The following is a 26,597-nucleotide window of genomic DNA, read 5'->3' on the forward strand; positions in this document are numbered from 1 at the left end:
CAGGCCGCTGAAAACCAGCATTGGGTTACTTGGACATTCAACAGTGGTGTAATGAAAACCTGCGTGGAGTTGAGAGTCAGATGAATTCCAGATTCGCAGTGAATGAATGGAACATTCTGTAGTGGAGATAACAAAGATTTCTGAAGGCTGGTAGTGTGGTGGGACAATGAAGAGCTGAACAGGGTGGAGTGAATTGTCAATTAAACAGCACGGCTGCGAGTATGAACAGGCCTCTGAAAACCAGCATTGGCTTACTTGGACATTCACAAGTGGTGTAATGTTAACCAGGCGGGAGTGGAGAATCAGATAAACTCCAGACTCGCAGTGAATGAATGGAACATTCTGTAGTGGAGATTGCAATGATTTCTGAAATCTGGATTGTGGGGACAAGAAAATGAAGAGCTGACCAGTGTTGAGTGGATAGCCTGTAAAAAGCCTCGGCTTCGAATGTGAACAGACCACTGAAAACCAGTATTGCATTACTTCGACTTTCAGCAGTGGTGTAACGAAAGCCTGCGTGGAGTGCAGATTCAGATGAATTCCAGATTCCCAGTGAATGAATGGAACATCCTGTAGTGGAGATTACAATGATTTCTGAAGGCTGGGTTGTGTGCACAGGAAAATGAGGAGCAAAACAGGTTGAGTGGATAGCCAATTGAACAGCACGACTGCGAACATGAACAGGCCTCTGAAAACCAGCATTGTTTTACTTGGACATTCACAAGTGGTGTAAGATAAATCTGCAGGTAGTGGAGATTCAGTTGAATTCCAGATTCGCAGTGAATGAATGGAACATTCTGTACTGGAGATTGCAATGATTTCTCAAGTCTGGATTGTTTGGACATGAAAATGAAGAGCTGACCACAGTTGTGTGGATACCCAGTAAAAAGCAGGGCTTAGAGTGTGAACAGACCGCTGAAAACCAGCATTGTGTTACTTGGACATTCATAAGTGGTGTAATGAAAGCCTACCTGGAGTGCAGATTCAGATGAATTCCAGATTGGCAGTGAATGAATGGAACATTCTGTACTGGCGATTACAATGATTTCTGAAGTCTGATATTGTGGAAAAGAAAATGAAAGGCTGACCAGGTTTGAGTGGATAGACAATTGAACAGCACACTGCGAGTGTGAAAAGGCGGCTGAAAACCAGCATTGGATTACTTGGTCATTCACCAGTGCTGTAATGAAAACCTGCCTGGAGCGGAGAGTCAGATGAATTGCAGAATCGCAGTGAATGAATGGAACAGTCTGTAGTGGAGAGCCCAATGATTTCTGAAGGCTGGTTTGTGTGGAGAGGAAAATGAAGAGCTGACCAATATTGAGTGGATAGCCCATTGAACAGCACTTCTGCGAGTTGAACATGCCTCTGAAAACCAGTATTGAGTTACTTGGACATTCACCAGTGGCGTAACGAAAACCTGCCAGGAGTGGAGGTTCAGAGGAATTCCAGATTCGCAGTGAATGAATGGAACATTCTCTAGTGGTGATTCCAATGATTTCTGAAGGCTGGGTTTTGTGGACACGAAAATGTAGAGCTGAACAGGGTGGAGTGGATAGCCAAATGAACAGCACGTCTCTTAGTATGAACAGGCCACTGAAAACCAGCATTGGCTTACTTGGACATTCACAAGTGGTGTAACGATAACCCGCCGGGAGTTGAGAGTCAGATGAATTTAAGATTCGCAGTGAATGAACGGAACATTCTGTGGAGGAGATACCAATTATTTCTGAAGGTTGGGTTATGAGGACAGGAAAATGTAGAGCTGAATAGGGTTGGGTGGATAGCAAATTGAACAGCACGGCTGAGTGTGTTAGCAGGCGGCTTAAAACCAGCATTGTCTTCCTTGGACATTTACCAGTGGTGTCACGAAAACCTTCCAGGAGTGGAGACTCTGATGAATTCCAGATTCGCGTGATTGAATGGAACATTCTGTAGTGGTGATTGCCAACATTTAGGAATCTGGATAGTCTGGACAGGATATTGAAGAGCTGACCGATATTGAGTGGATAGCCAATGAACAGCACGGTTTCGAGTGTGAACAGACCACTAAGAAGCAGCATTGCATTACTTGGACATTCATCAGTGGTGTAACGAAAGCCTTCCTGGAATGCAGATTCAGAGTATTTCCAGATTCACAGTGAATGAATGGAAATTTCTGTAGTAGAGATTCCAATGATTTCTGAACGCTGGGTTGTGTGGACAGGAAAATGAAGAGCTGACTAGGTTTGACTGGATTGCCAATTGAACAGCAAGGCTGTGAGTGTGAACAGCCGCTGAAAACCAGCATTGGATTACCTGGTCATTCACCAGTGTTGTTAGGAAAATCTGCCTGGTGTGGAGAGTCAGAGGAATTCCAGATTCGCAGGGAACGAATGGAACATTCTGAAGTGGAGATAAGAATGATTTCTGAAGGCTCGGTGTGTGGAAGGAAAATCAAGAGCTAACCAGCGTTCACTGGATAGCCAATTGAACAGCACGGCTGCGAGTGTTAACACGCAGCTGAAACCAGCCTTGGGTTGCTTGGACATTCACCAGTGGTGAAACGAAAACCTGCTGGGAGTGGAGAACAAGATGAATTCAAGATTCGCCTGAATGAATGAAACATTCTGTAGTGTAGATTGCAATGGTTTCTGAGGTTTGTATTGTCTGAACTGGAAAAAGAAGAACTCACCAGTGTTGAGTCGCTAGACCGTGAACAGCACGGGTTCGAGTGTGAATAGACCGCTGAAAACCATCATTGCGTTACTTGAACATTCAGCAGTGGTGCAATGAAAACCTGCCGGGAGTGGAGATTCAGATGAATTCCAGATTCGCAGTGAATGAATGGAACATTCTCTAGTGGTGATTCCAATGATTTCTGAAGGCTGGGTTTTGTGGACACGAAAATGTAGAGCTGAACAGGGTGGAATGGATAGCCAAATGAACAGCACGTCTCGTAGTAAGAACAGGCCACTGAAAACCAGCTTTGGCTTAATTGGACATTCACAAGTGGTGTAACGAAAACCTGACGGGAGTTGAGAATTAGATGAATTTCAGATTTGCCGTCAATGAATGGAACATTCTGTGGAGGAGATACCAATTGTTTCTGAAGTTTGGGTTATGTGGACAGGAAAATGGAGCTGAAGAGGGTTGAGTGGATAGCAAATTGAACAGCACGGCTGAGAGTATGAGCAGGCCACTTAAAACCAGCATTGGCTTACTTGGATATTTACCAGTGGTGTCACGAAAACCTGCCGGGAGTGGAGATTCAGATGAATTCCAGATTCGCTGTGAATGAATGGAACATTCTGTAGTGGAGATAACAATGATTTCTCCAGTCTCTGTGGTGTGGACAGGAAAATGTAGAGCTGGCCAGGGTTGAGTGGATAGCCAATTGAACAGCACCACTGCGCTTGTGAAGAAAACACTTAAAACATTGGGTTACTTGGACATTCAACAGTGGTGTAACGAAAACCTGCCGGGAGTGGAGGTTCAGAGGAATTCCAGATTCGCAGTGAATGAATGGAACATTCTCTAGTGGAGATTCCAACGATTTCTGAAGGCTGGGTCGTGTGGAAGGAAAATCAAGAACTAATCAGGATTTAGTGGAAAGCCAATTGTATAGCATGGCTGCGAGTGTGAACATGCAGCTGAAAACCAGCATTGGGTTACTTGGACATTCATCAGTGGTGTAAGGAAAACCTGCATGGAGTGGAGAGTCAGTTGAATTCCACATTCGCAGTGAATGAATGGAACATTCTGTAGAGGAGATTCCAATGATTTCTGAAGCCTGTGTTGTGTGGACAGGAAAATGAAGAGCTGACCAGGCTTGAATCGATAGCCAAGTAAACAGCAGGGCTGCGAATATGAACAGGCCGCTGAAAACCAGCATTGGGTTACTTGGACATTCAACAGTGGTGTAATGAAAACCTGCGTGGAGTTGAGAGTCAGATGAATTCCAGATTCGCAGTGAATGAATGGAACGTTCTGTAGTGGAGATAACAAAGATTTCTGAAGGCTGGTAGTGTGGTGGGACAATGAAGAGCTGAACAGGGTGGAGTGAATTGTCAATTAAACAGCACGGCTGCGAGTATGAACAGGCCTCTGAAAACCAGCATTGGCTTACTTGGACATTCACAAGTGGTGTAATGTTAACCAGGCGGGAGTGGAGAATCAGATAAACTCCAGACTCGCAGTGAATGAATGGAACATTCTGTAGTGGAGATTGCAATGATTTCTGAAATCTGGATTGTGGGGACACGAAAATGAAGAGCTGACCAGTGTTGAGTGGATAGCCTGTAAAAAGCCTCGGCTTCGAATGTGAACAGACCACTGAAAACCAGTATTGCATTACTTCGACTTTCAGCAGTGGTGTAACGAAAGCCTGCGTGGAGTGCAGATTCAGATGAATTCCAGATTCCCAGTGAATGAATGGAACATCCTGTAGTGGAGATTACAATGATTTCTGAAGGCTGGGTTGTGTGCACAGGAAAATGAGGAGCAAAACAGGTTGAGTGGATAGCCAATTGAACAGCACGACTGCGAACATGAACAGGCCTCTGAAAACCAGCATTGTTTTACTTGGACATTCACAAGTGGTGTAAGATAAATCTGCAGGTAGTGGAGATTCAGTTGAATTCCAGATTCGCAGTGAATGAATGGAACATTCTGTACTGGAGATTGCAATGATTTCTCAAGTCTGGATTGTTTGGACATGAAAATGAAGAGCTGACCACAGTTGTGTGGATACCCAGTAAAAAGCAGGGCTTAGAGTGTGAACAGACCGCTGAAAACCAGCATTGTGTTACTTGGACATTCATAAGTGGTGTAATGAAAGCCTACCTGGAGTGCAGATTCAGATGAATTCCAGATTGGCAGTGAATGAATGGAACATTCTGTACTGGCGATTCCAATGATTTCTGAAGTCTGATATTGTGGAAAAGAAAATGAAAGGCTGACCAGGTTTGAGTGGATAGACAATTGAACAGCACACTGCGAGTGTGAAAAGGCGGCTGAAAACCAGCATTGGATTACTTGGTCATTCACCAGTGCTGTAATGAAAACCTGCCTGGAGCGGAGAGTCAGATGAATTGCAGAATCGCAGTGAATGAATGGAACAGTCTGTAGTGGAGAGCCCAATGATTTCTGAAGGCTGGTTTGTGTGGAGAGGAAAATGAAGAGCTGACCAATATTGAGTGGATAGCCCATTGAACAGCACTTCTGCGAGTTGAACATGCCTCTGAAAACCAGTATTGAGTTACTTGGACATTCACCAGTGGCGTAACGAAAACCTGCCAGGAGTGGAGGTTCAGAGGAATTCCAGATTCGCAGTGAATGAATGGAACATTCTCTAGTGGTGATTCCAATGATTTCTGAAGGCTGGGTTTTGTGGACACGAAAATGTAGAGCTGAACAGGGTGGAGTGGATAGCCAAATGAACAGCACGTCTCTTAGTATGAACAGGCCACTGAAAACCGGCATTGGCTTACTTGGACATTCACAAGTGGTGTAACGATAACCCGCCGGGAGTTGAGAGTCAGATGAATTTAAGATTCGCAGTGAATGAACGGAACATTCTGTGGAGGAGATACCAATTATTTCTGAAGGTTGGGTTATGAGGACAGGAAAATGTAGAGCTGAATAGGGTTGGGTGGATAGCAAATTGAACAGCACGGCTGAGTGTGTTAGCAGGCGGCTTAAAACCAGCATTGTCTTCCTTGGACATTTACCAGTGGTGTCACGAAAACCTTCCAGGAGTGGAGACTCTGATGAATTCCAGATTCGCGTGATTGAATGGAACGTTCTGTAGTGGTGATTGCCAACATTTAGGAATCTGGATAGTCTGGACAGGATATTGAAGAGCTGACCGATATTGAGTGGATAGCCAATGAACAGCACGGTTTCGAGTGTGAACAGACCACTAAGAAGCAGCATTGCATTACTTGGACATTCATCAGTGGTGTAACGAAAGCCTTCCTGGAATGCAGATTCAGAGTATTTCCAGATTCACAGTGAATGAATGGAAATTTCTGTAGTAGAGATTCCAATGATTTCTGAACGCTGGGTTGTGTGGACAGGAAAATGAAGAGCTGACTAGGTTTGACTGGATTGCCAATTGAACAGCAAGGCTGTGAGTGTGAACAGCCGCTGAAAACCAGCATTGGATTACCTGGTCATTCACCAGTGTTGTTAGGAAAATCTGCCTGGTGTGGAGAGTCAGAGGAATTCCAGATTCGCAGGGAACGAATGGAACATTCTGAAGTGGAGATAAGAATGATTTCTGAAGGCTCGGTGTGTGGAAGGAAAATCAAGAGCTAACCAGCGTTCACTGGATAGCCAATTGAACAGCACGGCTGCGAGTGTTAACACGCAGCTGAAACCAGCCTTGGGTTGCTTGGACATTCACCAGTGGTGAAACGAAAACCTGCTGGGAGTGGAGAACAAGATGAATTCAAGATTCGCGTGAATGAATGAAACATTCTGTAGTGTAGATTGCAATGGTTTCTGAGGTTTGTATTGTCTGAACTGGAAAAAGAAGAACTCACCAGTGTTGAGTCGCTAGACCGTGAACAGCACGGGTTCGAGTGTGAATAGACCGCTGAAAACCATCATTGCGTTACTTGAACATTCAGCAGTGGTGCAATGAAAACCTGCCGGGAGTGGAGATTCAGATGAATTCCAGATTCGCAGTGAATGAATGGAACATTCTCTAGTGGTGATTCCAATGATTTCTGAAGGCTGGGTTTTGTGGACACGAAAATGTAGAGCTGAACAGGGTGGAATGGATAGCCAAATGAACAGCACGTCTCGTAGTAAGAACAGGCCACTGAAAACCAGCTTTGGCTTAATTGGACATTCACAAGTGGTGTAACGAAAACCTGACGGGAGTTGAGAATTAGATGAATTTCAGATTTGCCGTCAATGAATGGAACATTCTGTGGAGGAGATACCAATTGTTTCTGAAGTTTGGGTTATGTGGACAGGAAAATGGAGCTGAAGAGGGTTGAGTGGATAGCAAATTGAACAGCACGGCTGAGAGTATGAGCAGGCCACTTAAAACCAGCATTGGCTTACTTGGATATTTACCAGTGGTGTCACGAAAACCTGCCGGGAGTGGAGATTCAGATGAATTCCAGATTCGCTGTGAATGAATGGAACATTCTGTAGTGGAGATAACAATGATTTCTCCAGTCTCTGTGGTGTGGACAGGAAAATGTAGAGCTGGCCAGGGTTGAGTGGATAGCCAATTGAACAGCACCACTGCGCTTGTGAAGAAAACACTTAAAACATTGGGTTACTTGGACATTCAACAGTGGTGTAACGAAAACCTGCCGGGAGTGGAGGTTCAGAGGAATTCCAGATTCGCAGTGAATGAATGGAACATTCTCTAGTGGAGATTCCAACGATTTCTGAAGGCTGGGTCGTGTGGAAGGAAAATCAAGAACTAATCAGGATTTAGTGGAAAGCCAATTGTATAGCATGGCTGCGAGTGTGAACATGCAGCTGAAAACCAGCATTGGGTTACTTGGACATTCATCAGTGGTGTAAGGAAAACCTGCATGGAGTGGAGAGTCAGTTGAATTCCACATTCGCAGTGAATGAATGGAACATTCTGTAGAGGAGATTCCAATGATTTCTGAAGCCTGTGTTGTGTGGACAGGAAAATGAAGAGCTGACCAGGCTTGAATCGATAGCCAAGTAAACAGCAGGGCTGCGAATATGAACAGGCCGCTGAAAACCAGCATTGGGTTACTTGGACATTCAACAGTGGTGTAATGAAAACCTGCGTGGAGTTGAGAGTCAGATGAATTCCAGATTCGCAGTGAATGAATGGAACATTCTGTAGTGGAGATAACAAAGATTTCTGAAGGCTGGTAGTGTGGTGGGACAATGAAGAGCTGAACAGGGTGGAGTGAATTGTCAATTAAACAGCACGGCTGCGAGTATGAACAGGCCTCTGAAAACCAGCATTGGCTTACTTGGACATTCACAAGTGGTGTACTGTTAACCAGGCGGGAGTGGAGAATCAGATAAACTCCAGACTCGCAGTGAATGAATGGAACATTCTGTAGTGGAGATTGCAATGATTTCTGAAATCTGGATTGTGGGGACACGAAAATGAAGAGCTGACCAGTGTTGAGTGGATAGCCTGTAAAAAGCCTCGGCTTCGAATGTGAACAGACCACTGAAAACCAGTATTGCATTACTTCGACTTTCAGCAGTGGTGTAACGAAAGCCTGCGTGGAGTGCAGATTCAGATGAATTCCAGATTCCCAGTGAATGAATGGAACATCCTGTAGTGGAGATTACAATGATTTCTGAAGGCTGGGTTGTGTGCACAGGAAAATGAGGAGCAAAACAGGTTGAGTGGATAGCCAATTGAACAGCACGACTGCGAACATGAACAGGCCTCTGAAAACCAGCATTGTTTTACTTGGACATTCACAAGTGGTGTAAGATAAATCTGCAGGTAGTGGAGATTCAGTTGAATTCCAGATTCGCAGTGAATGAATGGAACATTCTGTACTGGAGATTGCAATGATTTCTCAAGTCTGGATTGTTTGGACATGAAAATGAAGAGCTGACCACAGTTGTGTGGATACCCAGTAAAAAGCAGGGCTTAGAGTGTGAACAGACCGCTGAAAACCAGCATTGTGTTACTTGGACATTCATAAGTGGTGTAATGAAAGCCTACCTGGAGTGCAGATTCAGATGAATTCCAGATTGGCAGTGAATGAATGGAACATTCTGTACTGGCGATTCCAATGATTTCTGAAGTCTGATATTGTGGAAAAGAAAATGAAAGGCTGACCAAGTTTGAGTGGATAGACAATTGAACAGCACACTGCGAGTGTGAAAAGGCGGCTGAAAACCAGCATTGGATTACTTGGTCATTCACCAGTGCTGTAATGAAAACCTGCCTGGAGCGGAGAGTCAGATGAATTGCAGAATCGCAGTGAATGAATGGAACAGTCTGTAGTGGAGAACCCAATGATTTCTGAAGGCTGGTTTGTGTGGAGAGGAAAATGAAGAGCTGACCAATATTGAGTGGATAGCCCGTTGAACAGCACTTCTGCGAGTTGAACATGCCTCTGAAAACCAGTATTGAGTTACTTGGACATTCACCAGTGGCGTAACGAAAACCTGCCAGGAGTGGAGGTTCAGATGAATTCCAGATTCGCAGTGAATGAATGGAACATTCTCTAGTGGTGATTCCAATGATTTCTGAAGGCTGGGTTTTGTGGACACGAAAATGTAGAGCTGAACAGGGTGGAGTGGATAGCCAAATGAACAGCACGTCTCTTAGTATGAACAGGCCACTGAAAACCAGCATTGGCTTACTTGGACATTCACAAGTGGTGTAACGATAACCCGCCGGGAGTTGAGAGTCAGATGAATTTAAGATTCGCAGTGAATGAACGGAACATTCTGTGGAGGAGATACCAATTATTTCTGAAGGTTGGGTTATGAGGACAGGAAAATGTAGAGCTGAATAGGGTTGGGTGGATAGCAAATTGAACAGCACGGCTGAGTGTGTTAGCAGGCGGCTTAAAACCAGCATTGTCTTCCTTGGACATTTACCAGTGGTGTCACGAAAACCTTCCAGGAGTGGAGACTCTGATGAATTCCAGATTCGCATGATTGAATGGAACATTCTGTAGTGGTGATTGCCAACATTTAGGAATCTGGATAGTCTGGACAGGATATTGAAGAGCTGACCGATATTGAGTGGATAGCCAATGAACAGCACGGTTTCGAGTGTGAACAGACCACTAAGAAGCAGCATTGCATTACTTGGACATTCATCAGTGGTGTAACGAAAGCCTTCCTGGAATGCAGATTCAGAGTATTTCCAGATTCACAGTGAATGAATGGAAATTTCTGTAGTAGAGATTCCAATGATTTCTGAACGCTGGGTTGTGTGGACAGGAAAATGAAGAGCTGACTAGGTTTGACTGGATTGCCAATTGAACAGCAAGGCTGTGAGTGTGAACAGCCGCTGAAAACCAGCATTGGATTACCTGGTCATTCACCAGTGTTGTTAGGAAAATCTGCCTGGTGTGGAGAGTCAGAGGAATTCCAGATTCGCAGGGAACGAATGGAACATTCTGAAGTGGAGATAAGAATGATTTCTGAAGGCTCGGTGTGTGGAAGGAAAATCAAGAGCTAACCAGCGTTCACTGGATAGCCAATTGAACAGCACGGCTGCGAGTGTTAACACGCAGCTGAAACCAGCCTTGGGTTGCTTGGACATTCACCAGTGGTGAAACGAAAACCTGCTGGGAGTGGAGAACAAGATGAATTCAAGATTCGCCTGAATGAATGAAACATTCTGTAGTGTAGATTGCAATGGTTTCTGAGGTTTGTATTGTCTGAACTGGAAAAAGAAGAACTCACCAGTGTTGAGTCGCTAGACCGTGAACAGCACGGGTTCGAGTGTGAATAGACCGCTGAAAACCATCATTGCGTTACTTGAACATTCAGCAGTGGTGCAATGAAAACCTGCCGGGAGTGGAGATTCAGATGAATTCCAGATTCGCAGTGAATGAATGGAACATTCTCTAGTGGTGATTCCAATGATTTCTGAAGGCTGGGTTTTGTGGACACGAAAATGTAGAGCTGAACAGGGTGGAATGGATAGCCAAATGAACAGCACGTCTCGTAGTAAGAACAGGCCACTGAAAACCAGCTTTGGCTTAATTGGACATTCACAAGTGGTGTAACGAAAACCTGACGGGAGTTGAGAATTAGATGAATTTCAGATTTGCCGTCAATGAATGGAACATTCTGTGGAGGAGATACCAATTGTTTCTGAAGTTTGGGTTATGTGGACAGGAAAATGGAGCTGAAGAGGGTTGAGTGGATAGCAAATTGAACAGCACGGCTGAGAGTATGAGCAGGCCACTTAAAACCAGCATTGGCTTACTTGGATATTTACCAGTGGTGTCACGAAAACCTGCCGGGAGTGGAGATTCAGATGAATTCCAGATTCGCTGTGAATGAATGGAACATTCTGTAGTGGAGATAACAATGATTTCTCCAGTCTCTGTGGTGTGGACAGGAAAATGTAGAGCTGGCCAGGGTTGAGTGGATAGCCAATTGAACAGCACCACTGCGCTTGTGAAGAAAACACTTAAAACATTGGGTTACTTGGACATTCAACAGTGGTGTAACGAAAACCTGCCGGGAGTGGAGGTTCAGAGGAATTCCAGATTCGCAGTGAATGAATGGAACATTCTCTAGTGGAGATTCCAACGATTTCTGAAGGCTGGGCCGTGTGGAAGGAAAATCAAGAACTAATCAGGATTTAGTGGAAAGCCAATTGTATAGCATGGCTGCGAGTGTGAACATGCAGCTGAAAACCAGCATTGGGTTACTTGGACATTCATCAGTGGTGTAAGGAAAACCTGCATGGAGTGGAGAGTCAGTTGAATTCCACATTCGCAGTGAATGAATGGAACATTCTGTAGAGGAGATTCCAATGATTTCTGAAGCCTGTGTTGTGTGGACAGGAAAATGAAGAGCTGACCAGGCTTGAATCGATAGCCAAGTAAACAGCAGGGCTGCGAATATGAACAGGCCGCTGAAAACCAGCATTGGGTTACTTGGACATTCAACAGTGGTGTAATGAAAACCTGCGTGGAGTTGAGAGTCAGATGAATTCCAGATTCGCAGTGAATGAATGGAACATTCTGTAGTGGAGATAACAAAGATTTCTGAAGGCTGGTAGTGTGGTGGGACAATGAAGAGCTGAACAGGGTGGAGTGAATTGTCAATTAAACAGCACGGCTGCGAGTATGAACAGGCCTCTGAAAACCAGCATTGGCTTACTTGGACATTCACAAGTGGTGTAATGTTAACCAGGCGGGAGTGGAGAATCAGATAAACTCCAGACTCGCAGTGAATGAATGGAACATTCTGTAGTGGAGATTGCAATGATTTCTGAAATCTGGATTGTGGGGACACGAAAATGAAGAGCTGACCAGTGTTGAGTGGATAGCCTGTAAAAAGCCTCGGCTTCGAATGTGAACAGACCACTGAAAACCAGTATTGCATTACTTCGACTTTCAGCAGTGGTGTAACGAAAGCCTGCGTGGAGTGCAGATTCAGATGAATTCCAGATTCCCAGTGAATGAATGGAACATCCTGTAGTGGAGATTACAATGATTTCTGAAGGCTGGGTTGTGTGCACAGGAAAATGAGGAGCAAAACAGGTTGAGTGGATAGCCAATTGAACAGCACGACTGCGAACATGAACAGGCCTCTGAAAACCAGCATTGTTTTACTTGGACATTCACAAGTGGTGTAAGATAAATCTGCAGGTAGTGGAGATTCAGTTGAATTCCAGATTCGCAGTGAATGAATGGAACATTCTGTACTGGAGATTGCAATGATTTCTCAAGTCTGGATTGTTTGGACATGAAAATGAAGAGCTGACCACAGTTGTGTGGATACCCAGTAAAAAGCAGGGCTTAGAGTGTGAACAGACCGCTGAAAACCAGCATTGTGTTACTTGGACATTCATAAGTGGTGTAATGAAAGCCTACCTGGAGTGCAGATTCAGATGAATTCCAGATTGGCAGTGAATGAATGGAACATTCTGTACTGGCGATTCCAATGATTTCTGAAGTCTGATATTGTGGAAAAGAAAATGAAAGGCTGACCAGGTTTGAGTGGATAGACAATTGAACAGCACACTGCGAGTGTGAAAAGGCGGCTGAAAACCAGCATTGGATTACTTGGTCATTCACCAGTGCTGTAATGAAAACCTGCCTGGAGCGGAGAGTCAGATGAATTGCAGAATCGCAGTGAATGAATGGAACAGTCTGTAGTGGAGAGCCCAATGATTTCTGAAGGCTGGTTTGTGTGGAGAGGAAAATGAAGAGCTGACCAATATTGAGTGGATAGCCCATTGAACAGCACTTCTGCGAGTTGAACATGCCTCTGAAAACCAGTATTGAGTTACTTGGACATTCACCAGTGGCGTAACGAAAACCTGCCAGGAGTGGAGGTTCAGAGGAATTCCAGATTCGCAGTGAATGAATGGAACATTCTCTAGTGGTGATTCCAATGATTTCTGAAGGCTGGGTTTTGTGGACACGAAAATGTAGAGCTGAACAGGGTGGAGTGGATAGCCAAATGAACAGCACGTCTCTTAGTATGAACAGGCCACTGAAAACCAGCATTGGCTTACTTGGACATTCACAAGTGGTGTAACGATAACCCGCCGGGAGTTGAGAGTCAGATGAATTTAAGATTCGCAGTGAATGAACGGAACATTCTGTGGAGGAGATACCAATTATTTCTGAAGGTTGGGTTATGAGGACAGAAAAATGTAGAGCTGAATAGGGTTGGGTGGATAGCAAATTGAACAGCACGGCTGAGTGTGTTAGCAGGCGGCTTAAAACCAGCATTGTCTTCCTTGGACATTTACCAGTGGTGTCACGAAAACCTTCCAGGAGTGGAGACTCTGATGAATTCCAGATTCGCGTGATTGAATGGAACATTCTGTAGTGGTGATTGCCAACATTTAGGAATCTGGATAGTCTGGACAGGATATTGAAGAGCTGACCGATATTGAGTGGATAGCCAATGAACAGCACGGTTTCGAGTGTGAACAGACCACTAAGAAGCAGCATTGCATTACTTGGACATTCATCAGTGGTGTAACGAAAGCCTTCCTGGAATGCAGATTCAGAGTATTTCCAGATTCACAGTGAATGAATGGAAATTTCTGTAGTAGAGATTCCAATGATTTCTGAACGCTGGGTTGTGTGGACAGGAAAATGAAGAGCTGACTAGGTTTGACTGGATTGCCAATTGAACAGCAAGGCTGTGAGTGTGAACAGCCGCTGAAAACCAGCATTGGATTACCTGGTCATTCACCAGTGTTGTTAGGAAAATCTGCCTGGTGTGGAGAGTCAGAGGAATTCCAGATTCGCAGGGAACGAATGGAACATTCTGAAGTGGAGATAAGAATGATTTCTGAAGGCTCGGTGTGTGGAAGGAAAATCAAGAGCTAACCAGCGTTCACTGGATAGCCAATTGAACAGCACGGCTGCGAGTGTTAACACGCAGCTGAAACCAGCCTTGGGTTGCTTGGACATTCACCAGTGGTGAAACGAAAACCTGCTGGGAGTGGAGAACAAGATGAATTCAAGATTCGCCTGAATGAATGAAACATTCTGTAGTGTAGATTGCAATGGTTTCTGAGGTTTGTATTGTCTGAACTGGAAAAAGAAGAACTCACCAGTGTTGAGTCGCTAGACCGTGAACAGCACGGGTTCGAGTGTGAATAGACCGCTGAAAACCATCATTGCGTTACTTGAACATTCAGCAGTGGTGCAATGAAAACCTGCCGGGAGTGGAGATTCAGATGAATTCCAGATTCGCAGTGAATGAATGGAACATTCTCTAGTGGTGATTCCAATGATTTCTGAAGGCTGGGTTTTGTGGACACGAAAATGTAGAGCTGAACAGGGTGGAATGGATAGCCAAATGAACAGCACGTCTCGTAGTAAGAACAGGCCACTGAAAACCAGCTTTGGCTTAATTGGACATTCACAAGTGGTGTAACAAAAACCTGACGGGAGTTGAGAATTAGATGAATTTCAGATTTGCCGTCAATGAATGGAACATTCTGTGGAGGAGATACCAATTGTTTCTGAAGTTTGGGTTATGTGGACAGGAAAATGGAGCTGAAGAGGGTTGAGTGGATAGCAAATTGAACAGCACGGCTGAGAGTATGAGCAGGCCACTTAAAACCAGCATTGGCTTACTTGGATATTTACCAGTGGTGTCACGAAAACCTGCCGGGAGTGGAGATTCAGATGAATTCCAGATTCGCTGTGAATGAATGGAACATTCTGTAGTGGAGATAACAATGATTTCTCCAGTCTCTGTGGTGTGGACAGGAAAATGTAGAGCTGGCCAGGGTTGAGTGGATAGCCAATTGAACAGCACCACTGCGCTTGTGAAGAAAACACTTAAAACATTGGGTTACTTGGACATTCAACAGTGGTGTAACGAAAACCTGCCGGGAGTGGAGGTTCAGAGGAATTCCAGATTCGCAGTGAATGAATGGAACATTCTCTAGTGGAGATTCCAACGATTTCTGAAGCCTGGGCCGTGTGGAAGGAAAATCAAGAACTAATCAGGATTTAGTGGAAAGCCAATTGTATAGCATGGCTGCGAGTGTGAACATGCAGCTGAAAACCAGCATTGGGTTACTTGGACATTCATCAGTGGTGTAAGGAAAACCTGCATGGAGTGGAGAGTCAGTTGAATTCCACATTCGCAGTGAATGAATGGAACATTCTGTAGAGGAGATTCCAATGATTTCTGAAGCCTGTGTTGTGTGGACAGGAAAATGAAGAGCTGACCAGGCTTGAATCGATAGCCAAGTAAACAGCAGGGCTGCGAATATGAACAGGCCGCTGAAAACCAGCATTGGGTTACTTGGACATTCAACAGTGGTGTAATGAAAACCTGCGTGGAGTTGAGAGTCAGATGAATTCCAGATTCGCAGTGAATGAATGGAACATTCTGTAGTGGAGATAACAAAGATTTCTGAAGGCTGGTAGTGTGGTGGGACAATGAAGAGCTGAACAGGGTGGAGTGAATTGTCAATTAAACAGCACGGCTGCGAGTATGAACAGGCCTCTGAAAACCAGCATTGGCTTACTTGGACATTCACAAGTGGTGTAATGTTAACCAGGCGGGAGTGGAGAATCAGATAAACTCCAGACTCGCAGTGAATGAATGGAACATTCTGTAGTGGAGATTGCAATGATTTCTGAAATCTGGATTGTGGGGACACGAAAATGAAGAGCTGACCAGTGTTGAGTGGATAGCCTGTAAAAAGCCTCGGCTTCGAATGTGAACAGACCACTGAAAACCAGTATTGCATTACTTCGACTTTCAGCAGTGGTGTAACGAAAGCCTGCGTGGAGTGCAGATTCAGATGAATTCCAGATTCCCAGTGAATGAATGGAACATCCTGTAGTGGAGATTACAATGATTTCTGAAGGCTGGGTTGTGTGCACAGGAAAATGAGGAGCAAAACAGGTTGAGTGGATAGCCAATTGAACAGCACGACTGCGAACATGAACAGGCCTCTGAAAACCAGCATTGTTTTACTTGGACATTCACAAGTGGTGTAAGATAAATCTGCAGGTAGTGGAGATTCAGTTGAATTCCAGATTCGCAGTGAATGAATGGAACATTCTGTACTGGAGATTGCAATGATTTCTCAAGTCTGGATTGTTTGGACATGAAAATGAAGAGCTGACCACAGTTGTGTGGATACCCAGTAAAAAGCAGGGCTTAGAGTGTGAACAGACCGCTGAAAACCAGCATTGTGTTACTTGGACATTCATAAGTGGTGTAATGAAAGCCTACCTGGAGTGCAGATTCAGATGAATTCCAGATTGGCAGTGAATGAATGGAACATTCTGTACTGGCGATTCCAATGATTTCTGAAGTCTGATATTGTGGAAAAGAAAATGAAAGGCTGACCAGGTTTGAGTGGATAGACAATTGAACAGCACACTGCGAGTGTGAAAAGGCGGCTGAAAACCAGCATTGGATTACTTGGTCATTCACCAGTGCTGTAATGAAAACCTGCCTGGAGCGGAGAGTCAGATGAATTGCAGAATCGCAGTGAATGAATGGAACAGTCTGTAGTGGAGAGCCCAATGATTTCTGAAGGCTGGTTTGTGTGGAGAGGAAAATGAAGAGCTGACCAATATTGAGTGGATAGCCCATTGAACAGCACTTCTGCGAGTTGAACATGCCTCTGAAAACCAGTATTGAGTTACTTGGACATTCACCAGTGGCGTAACGAAAACCTGCCAGGAGTGGAGGTTCAGATGAATTCCAGATTCGCAGTGAATGAATGGAACATTCTCTAGTGGTGATTCCAATGATTTCTGAAGGCTGGGTTTTGTGGACACGAGAATGTAGAGCTGAACAGGGTGGAGTGGATAGCCAAATGAACAGCACGTCTCTTAGTATGAACAGGCCACTGAAAACCAGCATTGGCTTACTTGGACATTCACAAGTGGTGTAACGATAACCCGCCGGGAGTTGAGAGTCAGATGAATTTAAGATTCGCAGTGAATGAACGGAACATTCTGTGGAGGAGATACCAATTATTTCTGAAGGTTGGGTTATGAGGACAGGAAAATGTAGAGCTGAATAGGGTTGGGTGGATAGCAAATTGAACAGCACGGCTGAGTGTGTTAGCAGGCGGCTTAAAACCAGCATTGTCTTCCTTGGACATTTACCAGTGGTGTCACGAAAACCTTCCAGGAGTGGAGACTCTGATGAATTCCAGATTCGCGTGATTGAATGGAACATTCTGTAGTGGTGATTGCCAACATTTAGGAATCTGGATAGTCTGGACAGGATATTGAAGAGCTGACCGATATTGAGTGGATAGCCAATGAACAGCACGGTTTCGAGTGTGAACAGACCACTAAGAAGCAGCATTGCATTACTTGGACATTCATCAGTGGTGTAACGAAAGCCTTCCTGGAATGCAGATTCAGAGTATTTCCAGATTCACAGTGAATGAATGGAAATTTCTGTAGTAGAGATTCCAATGATTTCTGAACGCTGGGTTGTGTGGACAGGAAAATGAAGAGCTGACTAGGTTTGACTGGATTGCCAATTGAACAGCAAGGCTGTGAGTGTGAACAGCCGCTGAAAACCAGCATTGGATTACCTGGTCATTCACCAGTGTTGTTAGGAAAATCTGCCTGGTGTGGAGAGTCAGAGGAATTCCAGATTCGCAGGGAACGAATGGAACATTCTGAAGTGGAGATAAGAATGATTTCTGAAGGCTCGGTGTGTGGAAGGAAAATCAAGAGCTAACCAGCGTTCACTGGATAGCCAATTGAACAGCACGGCTGCGAGTGTTAACACGCAGCTGAAACCAGCCTTGGGTTGCTTGGACATTCACCAGTGGTGAAACGAAAACCTGCTGGGAGTGGAGAACAAGATGAATTCAAGATTCGCCTGAATGAATGAATCATTCTGTAGTGTAGATTGCAATGGTTTCTGAGGTTTGTATTGTCTGAACTGGAAAAAGAAGAACTCACCAGTGTTGAGTCGCTAGACCGTGAACAGCACGGGTTCGAGTGTGAATAGACCGCTGAAAACCATCATTGCGTTACTTGAACATTCAGCAGTGGTGCAATGAAAACCTGCCGGGAGTGGAGATTCAGATGAATTCCAGATTCGCAGTGAATGAATGGAACATTCTCTAGTGGTGATTCCAATGATTTCTGAAGGCTGGGTTTTGTGGACACGAAAATGTAGAGCTGAACAGGGTGGAATGGATAGCCAAATGAACAGCACGTCTCGTAGTAAGAACAGGCCACTGAAAACCAGCTTTGGCTTAATTGGATATTCACAAGTGGTGTAACGAAAACCTGACGGGAGTTGAGAATTAGATGAATTTCAGATTTGCCGTCAATGAATGGAACATTCTGTGGAGGAGATACCAATTGTTTCTGAAGTTTGGGTTATGTGGACAGGAAAATGGAGCTGAAGAGGGTTGAGTGGATAGCAAATTGAACAGCACGGCTGAGAGTATGAGCAGGCCACTTAAAACCAGCATTGGCTTACTTGGATATTTACCAGTGGTGTCACGAAAACCTGCCGGGAGTGGAGATTCAGATGAATTCCAGATTCGCTGTGAATGAATGGAACATTCTGTAGTGGAGATAACAATGATTTCTCCAGTCTCTGTGGTGTGGACAGGAAAATGTAGAGCTGGCCAGGGTTGAGTGGATAGCCAATTGAACAGCACCACTGCGCTTGTGAAGAAAACACTTAAAACATTGGGTTACTTGGACATTCAACAGTGGTGTAACGAAAACCTGCCGGGAGTGGAGGTTCAGAGGAATTCCAGATTCGCAGTGAATGAATGGAACATTCTCTAGTGGAGATTCCAACGATTTCTGAAGGCTGGGTCGTGTGGAAGGAAAATCAAGAACTAATCAGGATTTAGTGGAAAGCCAATTGTATAGCATGGCTGCGAGTGTGAACATGCAGCTGAAAACCAGCATTGGGTTACTTGGACATTCATCAGTGGTGTAAGGAAAACCTGCATGGAGTGGAGAGTCAGTTGAATTCCACATTCGCAGTGAATGAATGGAACATTCTGTAGAGGAGATTCCAATGATTTCTGAAGCCTGTGTTGTGTGGACAGGAAAATGAAGAGCTGACCAGGCTTGAATCGATAGCCAAGTAAACAGCAGGGCTGCGAATATGAACAGGCCGCTGAAAACCAGCATTGGGTTACTTGGACATTCAACAGTGGTGTAATGAAAACCTGCGTGGAGTTGAGAGTCAGATGAATTCCAGATTCGCAGTGAATGAATGGAACATTCTGTAGTGGAGATAACAAAGATTTCTGAAGGCTGGTAGTGTGGTGGGACAATGAAGAGCTGAACAGGGTGGAGTGAATTGTCAATTAAACAGCACGGCTGCGAGTATGAACAGGCCTCTGAAAACCAGCATTGGCTTACTTGGACATTCACAAGTGGTGTAATGTTAACCAGGCGGGAGTGGAGAATCAGATAAACTCCAGACTCGCAGTGAATGAATGGAACATTCTGTAGTGGAGATTGCAATGATTTCTGAAATCTGGATTGTGGGGACACGAAAATGAAGAGCTGACCAGTGTTGAGTGGATAGCCTGTAAAAAGCCTCGGCTTCGAATGTGAACAGACCACTGAAAACCAGTATTGCATTACTTCGACTTTCAGCAGTGGTGTAACGAAAGCCTGCGTGGAGTGCAGATTCAGATGAATTCCAGATTCCCAGTGAATGAATGGAACATCCTGTAGTGGAGATTACAATGATTTCTGAAGGCTGGGTTGTGTGCACAGGAAAATGAGGAGCAAAACAGGTTGAGTGGATAGCCAATTGAACAGCACGACTGCGAACATGAACAGGCCTCTGAAAACCAGCATTGTTTTACTTGGACATTCACAAGTGGTGTAAGATAAATCTGCAGGTAGTGGAGATTCAGTTGAATTCCAGATTCGCAGTGAATGAATGGAACATTCTGTACTGGAGATTGCAATGATTTCTCAAGTCTGGATTGTTTGGACATGAAAATGAAGAGCTGACCACAGTTGTGTGGATACCCAGTAAAAAGCAGGGCTTAGAGTGTGAACAGACCGCTGAAAACCAGCATTGTGTTACTTGGACATTCATAAGTGGTGTAATGAAAGCCTACCTGGAGTGCAGATTCAGATGAATTCCAGATTGGCAGTGAATGAATGGAACATTCTGTACTGGCGATTCCAATGATTTCTGAAGTCTGATATTGTGGAAAAGAAAATGAAAGGCTGACCAGGTTTGAGTGGATAGACAATTGAACAGCACACTGCGAGTGTGAAAAGGCGGCTGAAAACCAGCATTGGATTACTTGGTCATTCACCAGTGCTGTAATGAAAACCTGCCTGGAGCGGAGAGTCAGATGAATTGCAGAATCGCAGTGAATGAATGGAACAGTCTGTAGTGGAGAGCCCAATGATTTCTGAAGGCTGGTTTGTGTGGAGAGGAAAATGAAGAGCTGACCAATATTGAGTGGATAGCCCATTGAACAGCACTTCTGCGAGTTGAACATGCCTCTGAAAACCAGTATTGAGTTACTTGGACATTCACCAGTGGCGTAACGAAAACCTGCCAGGAGTGGAGGTTCAGAGGAATTCCAGATTCGCAGTGAATGAATGGAACATTCTCTAGTGGTGATTCCAATGATTTCTGAAGGCTGGGTTTTGTGGACACGAAAATGTAGAGCTGAACAGGGTGGAGTGGATAGCCAAATGAACAGCACGTCTCTTAGTATGAACAGGCCACTGAAAACCAGCATTGGCTTACTTGGACATTCACAAGTGGTGTAACGATAACCCGCCGGGAGTTGAGAGTCAGATGAATTTAAGATTCGCAGTGAATGAACGGAACATTCTGTGGAGGAGATACCAATTATTTCTGAAGGTTGGGTTATGAGGACAGGAAAATGTAGAGCTGAATAGGGTTGGGTGGATAGCAAATTGAACAGCACGGCTGAGTGTGTTAGCAGGCGGCTTAAAACCAGCATTGTCTTCCTTGGACATTTACCAGTGGTGTCACGAAAACCTTCCAGGAGTGGAGACTCTGATGAATTCCAGATTCGCGTGATTGAATGGAACATTCTGTAGTGGTGATTGCCAACATTTAGGAATCTGGATAGTCTGGACAGGATATTGAAGAGCTGACCGATATTGAGTGGATAGCCAATGAACAGCACGGTTTCGAGTGTGAACAGACCACTAAGAAGCAGCATTGCATTACTTGGACATTCATCAGTGGTGTAACGAAAGCCTTCCTGGAATGCAGATTCAGAGTATTTCCAGATTCACAGTGAATGAATGGAAATTTCTGTAGTAGAGATTCCAATGATTTCTGAACGCTGGGTTGTGTGGACAGGAAAATGAAGAGCTGACTAGGTTTGACTGGATTGCCAATTGAACAGCAAGGCTGTGAGTGTGAACAGCCGCTGAAAACCAGCATTGGATTACCTGGTCATTCACCAGTGTTGTTAGGAAAATCTGCCTGGTGTGGAGAGTCAGAGGAATTCCAGATTCGCAGGGAACGAATGGAACACTCTGAAGTGGAGATAAGAATGATTTCTGAAGGCTCGGTGTGTGGAAGGAAAATCAAGAGCTAACCAGCGTTCACTGGATAGCCAATTGAACAGCACGGCTGCGAGTGTTAACACGCAGCTGAAACCAGCCTTGGGTTGCTTGGACATTCACCAGTGGTGAAACGAAAACCTGCTGGGAGTGGAGAACAAGATGAATTCAAGATTCGCCTGAATGAATGAAACATTCTGTAGTGTAGATTGCAATGGTTTCTGAGGTTTGTATTGTCTGAACTGGAAAAAGAAGAACTCACCAGTGTTGAGTCGCTAGACCGTGAACAGCACGGGTTCGAGTGTGAATAGACCGCTGAAAACCATCATTGCGTTACTTGAACATTCAGCAGTGGTGCAATGAAAACCTGCCGGGAGTGGAGATTCAGATGAATTCCAGATTCGCAGTGAATGAATGGAACATTCTCTAGTGGTGATTCCAATGATTTCTGAAGGCTGGGTTTTGTGGACACGAAAATGTAGAGCTGAACAGGGTGGAATGGATAGCCAAATGAACAGCACGTCTCGTAGTAAGAACAGGCCACTGAAAACCAGCTTTGGCTTAATTGGACATTCACAAGTGGTGTAACGAAAACCTGACGGGAGTTGAGAATTAGATGAATTTCAGATTTGCCGTCAATGAATGGAACATTCTGTGGAGGAGATACCAATTGTTTCTGAAGTTTGGGTTATGTGGACAGGAAAATGGAGCTGAAGAGGGTTGAGTGGATAGCAAATTGAACAGCACGGCTGAGAGTATGAGCAGGCCACTTAAAACCAGCATTGGCTTACTTGGATATTTACCAGTGGTGTCACGAAAACCTGCCGGGAGTGGAGATTCAGATGAATTCCAGATTCGCTGTGAATGAATGGAACATTCTGTAGTGGAGATAACAATGATTTCTCCAGTCTCTGTGGTGTGGACAGGAAAATGTAGAGCTGGCCAGGGTTGAGTGGATAGCCAATTGAACAGCACCACTGCGCTTGTGAAGAAAACACTTAAAACATTGGGTTACTTGGACATTCAACAGTGGTGTAACGAAAACCTGCCGGGAGTGGAGGTTCAGAGGAATTCCAGATTCGCAGTGAATGAATGGAACATTCTCTAGTGGAGATTCCAACGATTTCTGAAGGCTGGGCCGTGTGGAAGGAAAATCAAGAACTAATCAGGATTTAGTGGAAAGCCAATTGTATAGCATGGCTGCGAGTGTGAACATGCAGCTGAAAACCAGCATTGGGTTACTTGGACATTCATCAGTGGTGTAAGGAAAACCTGCATGGAGTGGAGAGTCAGTTGAATTCCACATTCGCAGTGAATGAATGGAACATTCTGTAGAGGAGATTCCAGTGATTTCTGAAGCCTGTGTTGTGTGGACAGGAAAATGAAGAGCTGACCAGGCTTGAATCGATAGCCAAGTAAACAGCAGGGCTGCGAATATGAACAGGCCGCTGAAAACCAGCATTGGGTTACTTGGACATTCAACAGTGGTGTAATGAAAACCTGCGTGGAGTTGAGAGTCAGATGAATTCCAGATTCGCAGTGAATGAATGGAACATTCTGTAGTGGAGATAACAAAGATTTCTGAAGGCTGGTAGTGTGGTGGGACAATGAAGAGCTGAACAGGGTGGAGTGAATTGTCAATTAAACAGCACGGCTGCGAGTATGAACAGGCCTCTGAAAACCAGCATTGGCTTACTTGGACATTCACAAGTGGTGTAATGTTAACCAGGCGGGAGTGGAGAATCAGATAAACTCCAGACTCGCAGTGAATGAATGGAACATTCTGTAGTGGAGATTGCAATGATTTCTGAAATCTGGATTGTGGGGACACGAAAATGAAGAGCTGACCAGTGTTGAGTGGATAGCCTGTAAAAAGCCTCGGCTTCGAATGTGAACAGACCACTGAAAACCAGTATTGCATTACTTCGACTTTCAGCAGTGGTGTAACGAAAGCCTGCGTGGAGTGCAGATTCAGATGAATTCCAGATTCCCAGTGAATGAATGGAACATCCTGTAGTGGAGATTACAATGATTTCTGAAGGCTGGGTTGTGTGCACAGGAAAATGAGGAGCAAAACAGGTTGAGTGGATAGCCAATTGAACAGCACGACTGCGAACATGAACAGGCCTCTGAAAACCAGCATTGTTTTACTTGGACATTCACAAGTGGTGTAAGATAAATCTGCAGGTAGTGGAGATTCAGTTGAATTCCAGATTCGCAGTGAATGAATGGAACATTCTGTACTGGAGATTGCAATGATTTCTCAAGTCTGGATTGTTTGGACATGAAAATGAAGAGCTGACCACAGTTGTGTGGATACCCAGTAAAAAGCAGGGCTTAGAGTGTGAACAGACCGCTGAAAACCAGCATTGTGTTACTTGGACATTCATAAGTGGTGTAATGAAAGCCTACCTGGAGTGCAGATTCAGATGAATTCCAGATTGGCAGTGAATGAATGGAACATTCTGTACTGGCGATTCCAATGATTTCTGAAGTCTGATATTGTGGAAAAGAAAATGAAAGGCTGACCAGGTTTGAGTGGATAGACAATTGAACAGCACACTGCGAGTGTGAAAAGGCGGCTGAAAACCAGCATTGGATTACTTGGTCATTCACCAGTGCTGTAATGAAAACCTGCCTGGAGCGGAGAGTCAGATGAATTGCAGAATCGCAGTGAATGAATGGAACAGTCTGTAGTGGAGAGCCCAATGATTTCTGAAGGCTGGTTTGTGTGGAGAGGAAAATGAAGAGCTGACCAATATTGAGTGGATAGCCCATTGAACAGCACTTCTGCGAGTTGAACATGCCTCTGAAAACCAGTATTGAGTTACTTGGACATTCACCAGTGGCGTAACGAAAACCTGCCAGGAGTGGAGGTTCAGAGGAATTCCAGATTCGCAGTGAATGAATGGAACATTCTCTAGTGGTGATTCCAATGATTTCTGAAGGCTGGGTTTTGTGGACACGAAAATGTAGAGCTGAACAGGGTGGAGTGGATAGCCAAATGAACAGCACGTCTCTTAGTATGAACAGGCCACTGAAAACCGGCATTGGCTTACTTGGACATTCACAAGTGGTGTAACGATAACCCGCCGGGAGTTGAGAGTCAGATGAATTTAAGATTCGCAGTGAATGAACGGAACATTCTGTGGAGGAGATACCAATTATTTCTGAAGGTTGGGTTATGAGGACAGGAAAATGTAGAGCTGAATAGGGTTGGGTGGATAGCAAATTGAACAGCACGGCTGAGTGTGTTAGCAGGCGGCTTAAAACCAGCATTGTCTTCCTTGGACATTTACCAGTGGTGTCACGAAAACCTTCCAGGAGTGGAGACTCTGATGAATTCCAGATTCGCGTGATTGAATGGAACATTCTGTAGTGGTGATTGCCAACATTTAGGAATCTGGATAGTCTGGACAGGATATTGAAGAGCTGACCGATATTGAGTGGATAGCCAATGAACAGCACGGTTTCGAGTGTGAACAGACCACTAAGAAGCAGCATTGCATTACTTGGACATTCATCAGTGGTGTAACGAAAGCCTTCCTGGAATGCAGATTCAGAGTATTTCCAGATTCACAGTGAATGAATGGAAATTTCTGTAGTAGAGATTCCAATGATTTCTGAACGCTGGGTTGTGTGGACAGGAAAATGAAGAGCTGACTAGGTTTGACTGGATTGCCAATTGAACAGCAAGGCTGTGAGTGTGAACAGCCGCTGAAAACCAGCATTGGATTACCTGGTCATTCACCAGTGTTGTTAGGAAAATCTGCCTGGTGTGGAGAGTCAGAGGAATTCCAGATTCGCAGGGAACGAATGGAACACTCTGAAGTGGAGATAAGAATGATTTCTGAAGGCTCGGTGTGTGGAAGGAAAATCAAGAGCTAACCAGCGTTCACTGGATAGCCAATTGAACAGCACGGCTGCGAGTGTTAACACGCAGCTGAAACCAGCCTTGGGTTGCTTGGACATTCACCAGTGGTGAAACGAAAACCTGCTGGGAGTGGAGAACAAGATGAATTCAAGATTCGCCTGAATGAATGAAACATTCTGTAGTGTAGATTGCAATGGTTTCTGAGGTTTGTATTGTCTGAACTGGAAAAAGAAGAACTCACCAGTGTTGAGTCGCTAGACCGTGAACAGCACGGGTTCGAGTGTGAATAGACCGCTGAAAACCATCATTGCGTTACTTGAACATTCAGCAGTGGTGCAATGAAAACCTGCCGGGAGTGGAGATTCAGATGAATTCCAGATTCGCAGTGAATGAATGGAACATTCTCTAGTGGTGATTCCAATGATTTCTGAAGGCTGGGTTTTGTGGACACGAAAATGTAGAGCTGAACAGGGTGGAATGGATAGCCAAATGAACAGCACGTCTCGTAGTAAGAACAGGCCACTGAAAACCAGCTTTGGCTTAATTGGACATTCACAAGTGGTGTAACGAAAACCTGACGGGAGTTGAGAATTAGATGAATTTCAGATTTGCCGTCAATGAATGGAACATTCTGTGGAGGAGATACCAATTGTTTCTGAAGTTTGGGTTATGTGGACAGGAAAATGGAGCTGAAGAGGGTTGAGTGGATAGCAAATTGAACAGCACGGCTGAGAGTATGAGCAGGCCACTTAAAACCAGCATTGGCTTACTTGGATATTTACCAGTGGTGTCACGAAAACCTGCCGGGAGTGGAGATTCAGATGAATTCCAGATTCGCTGTGAATGAATGGAACATTCTGTAGTGGAGATAACAATGATTTCTCCAGTCTCTGTGGTGTGGACAGGAAAATGTAGAGCTGGCCAGGGTTGAGTGGATAGCCAATTGAACAGCACCACTGCGCTTGTGAAGAAAACACTTAAAACATTGGGTTACTTGGACATTCAACAGTGGTGTAACGAAAACCTGCCGGGAGTGGAGGTTCAGA

The sequence above is a fragment of the Sorex fumeus genome, unplaced genomic scaffold, assembly GCF_029834395.1.
Source record: "Sorex fumeus unplaced genomic scaffold, SorFum_2.1 ptg000018l, whole genome shotgun sequence".
NCBI classification, from domain to species: domain Eukaryota; kingdom Metazoa; phylum Chordata; class Mammalia; order Eulipotyphla; family Soricidae; genus Sorex; species Sorex fumeus.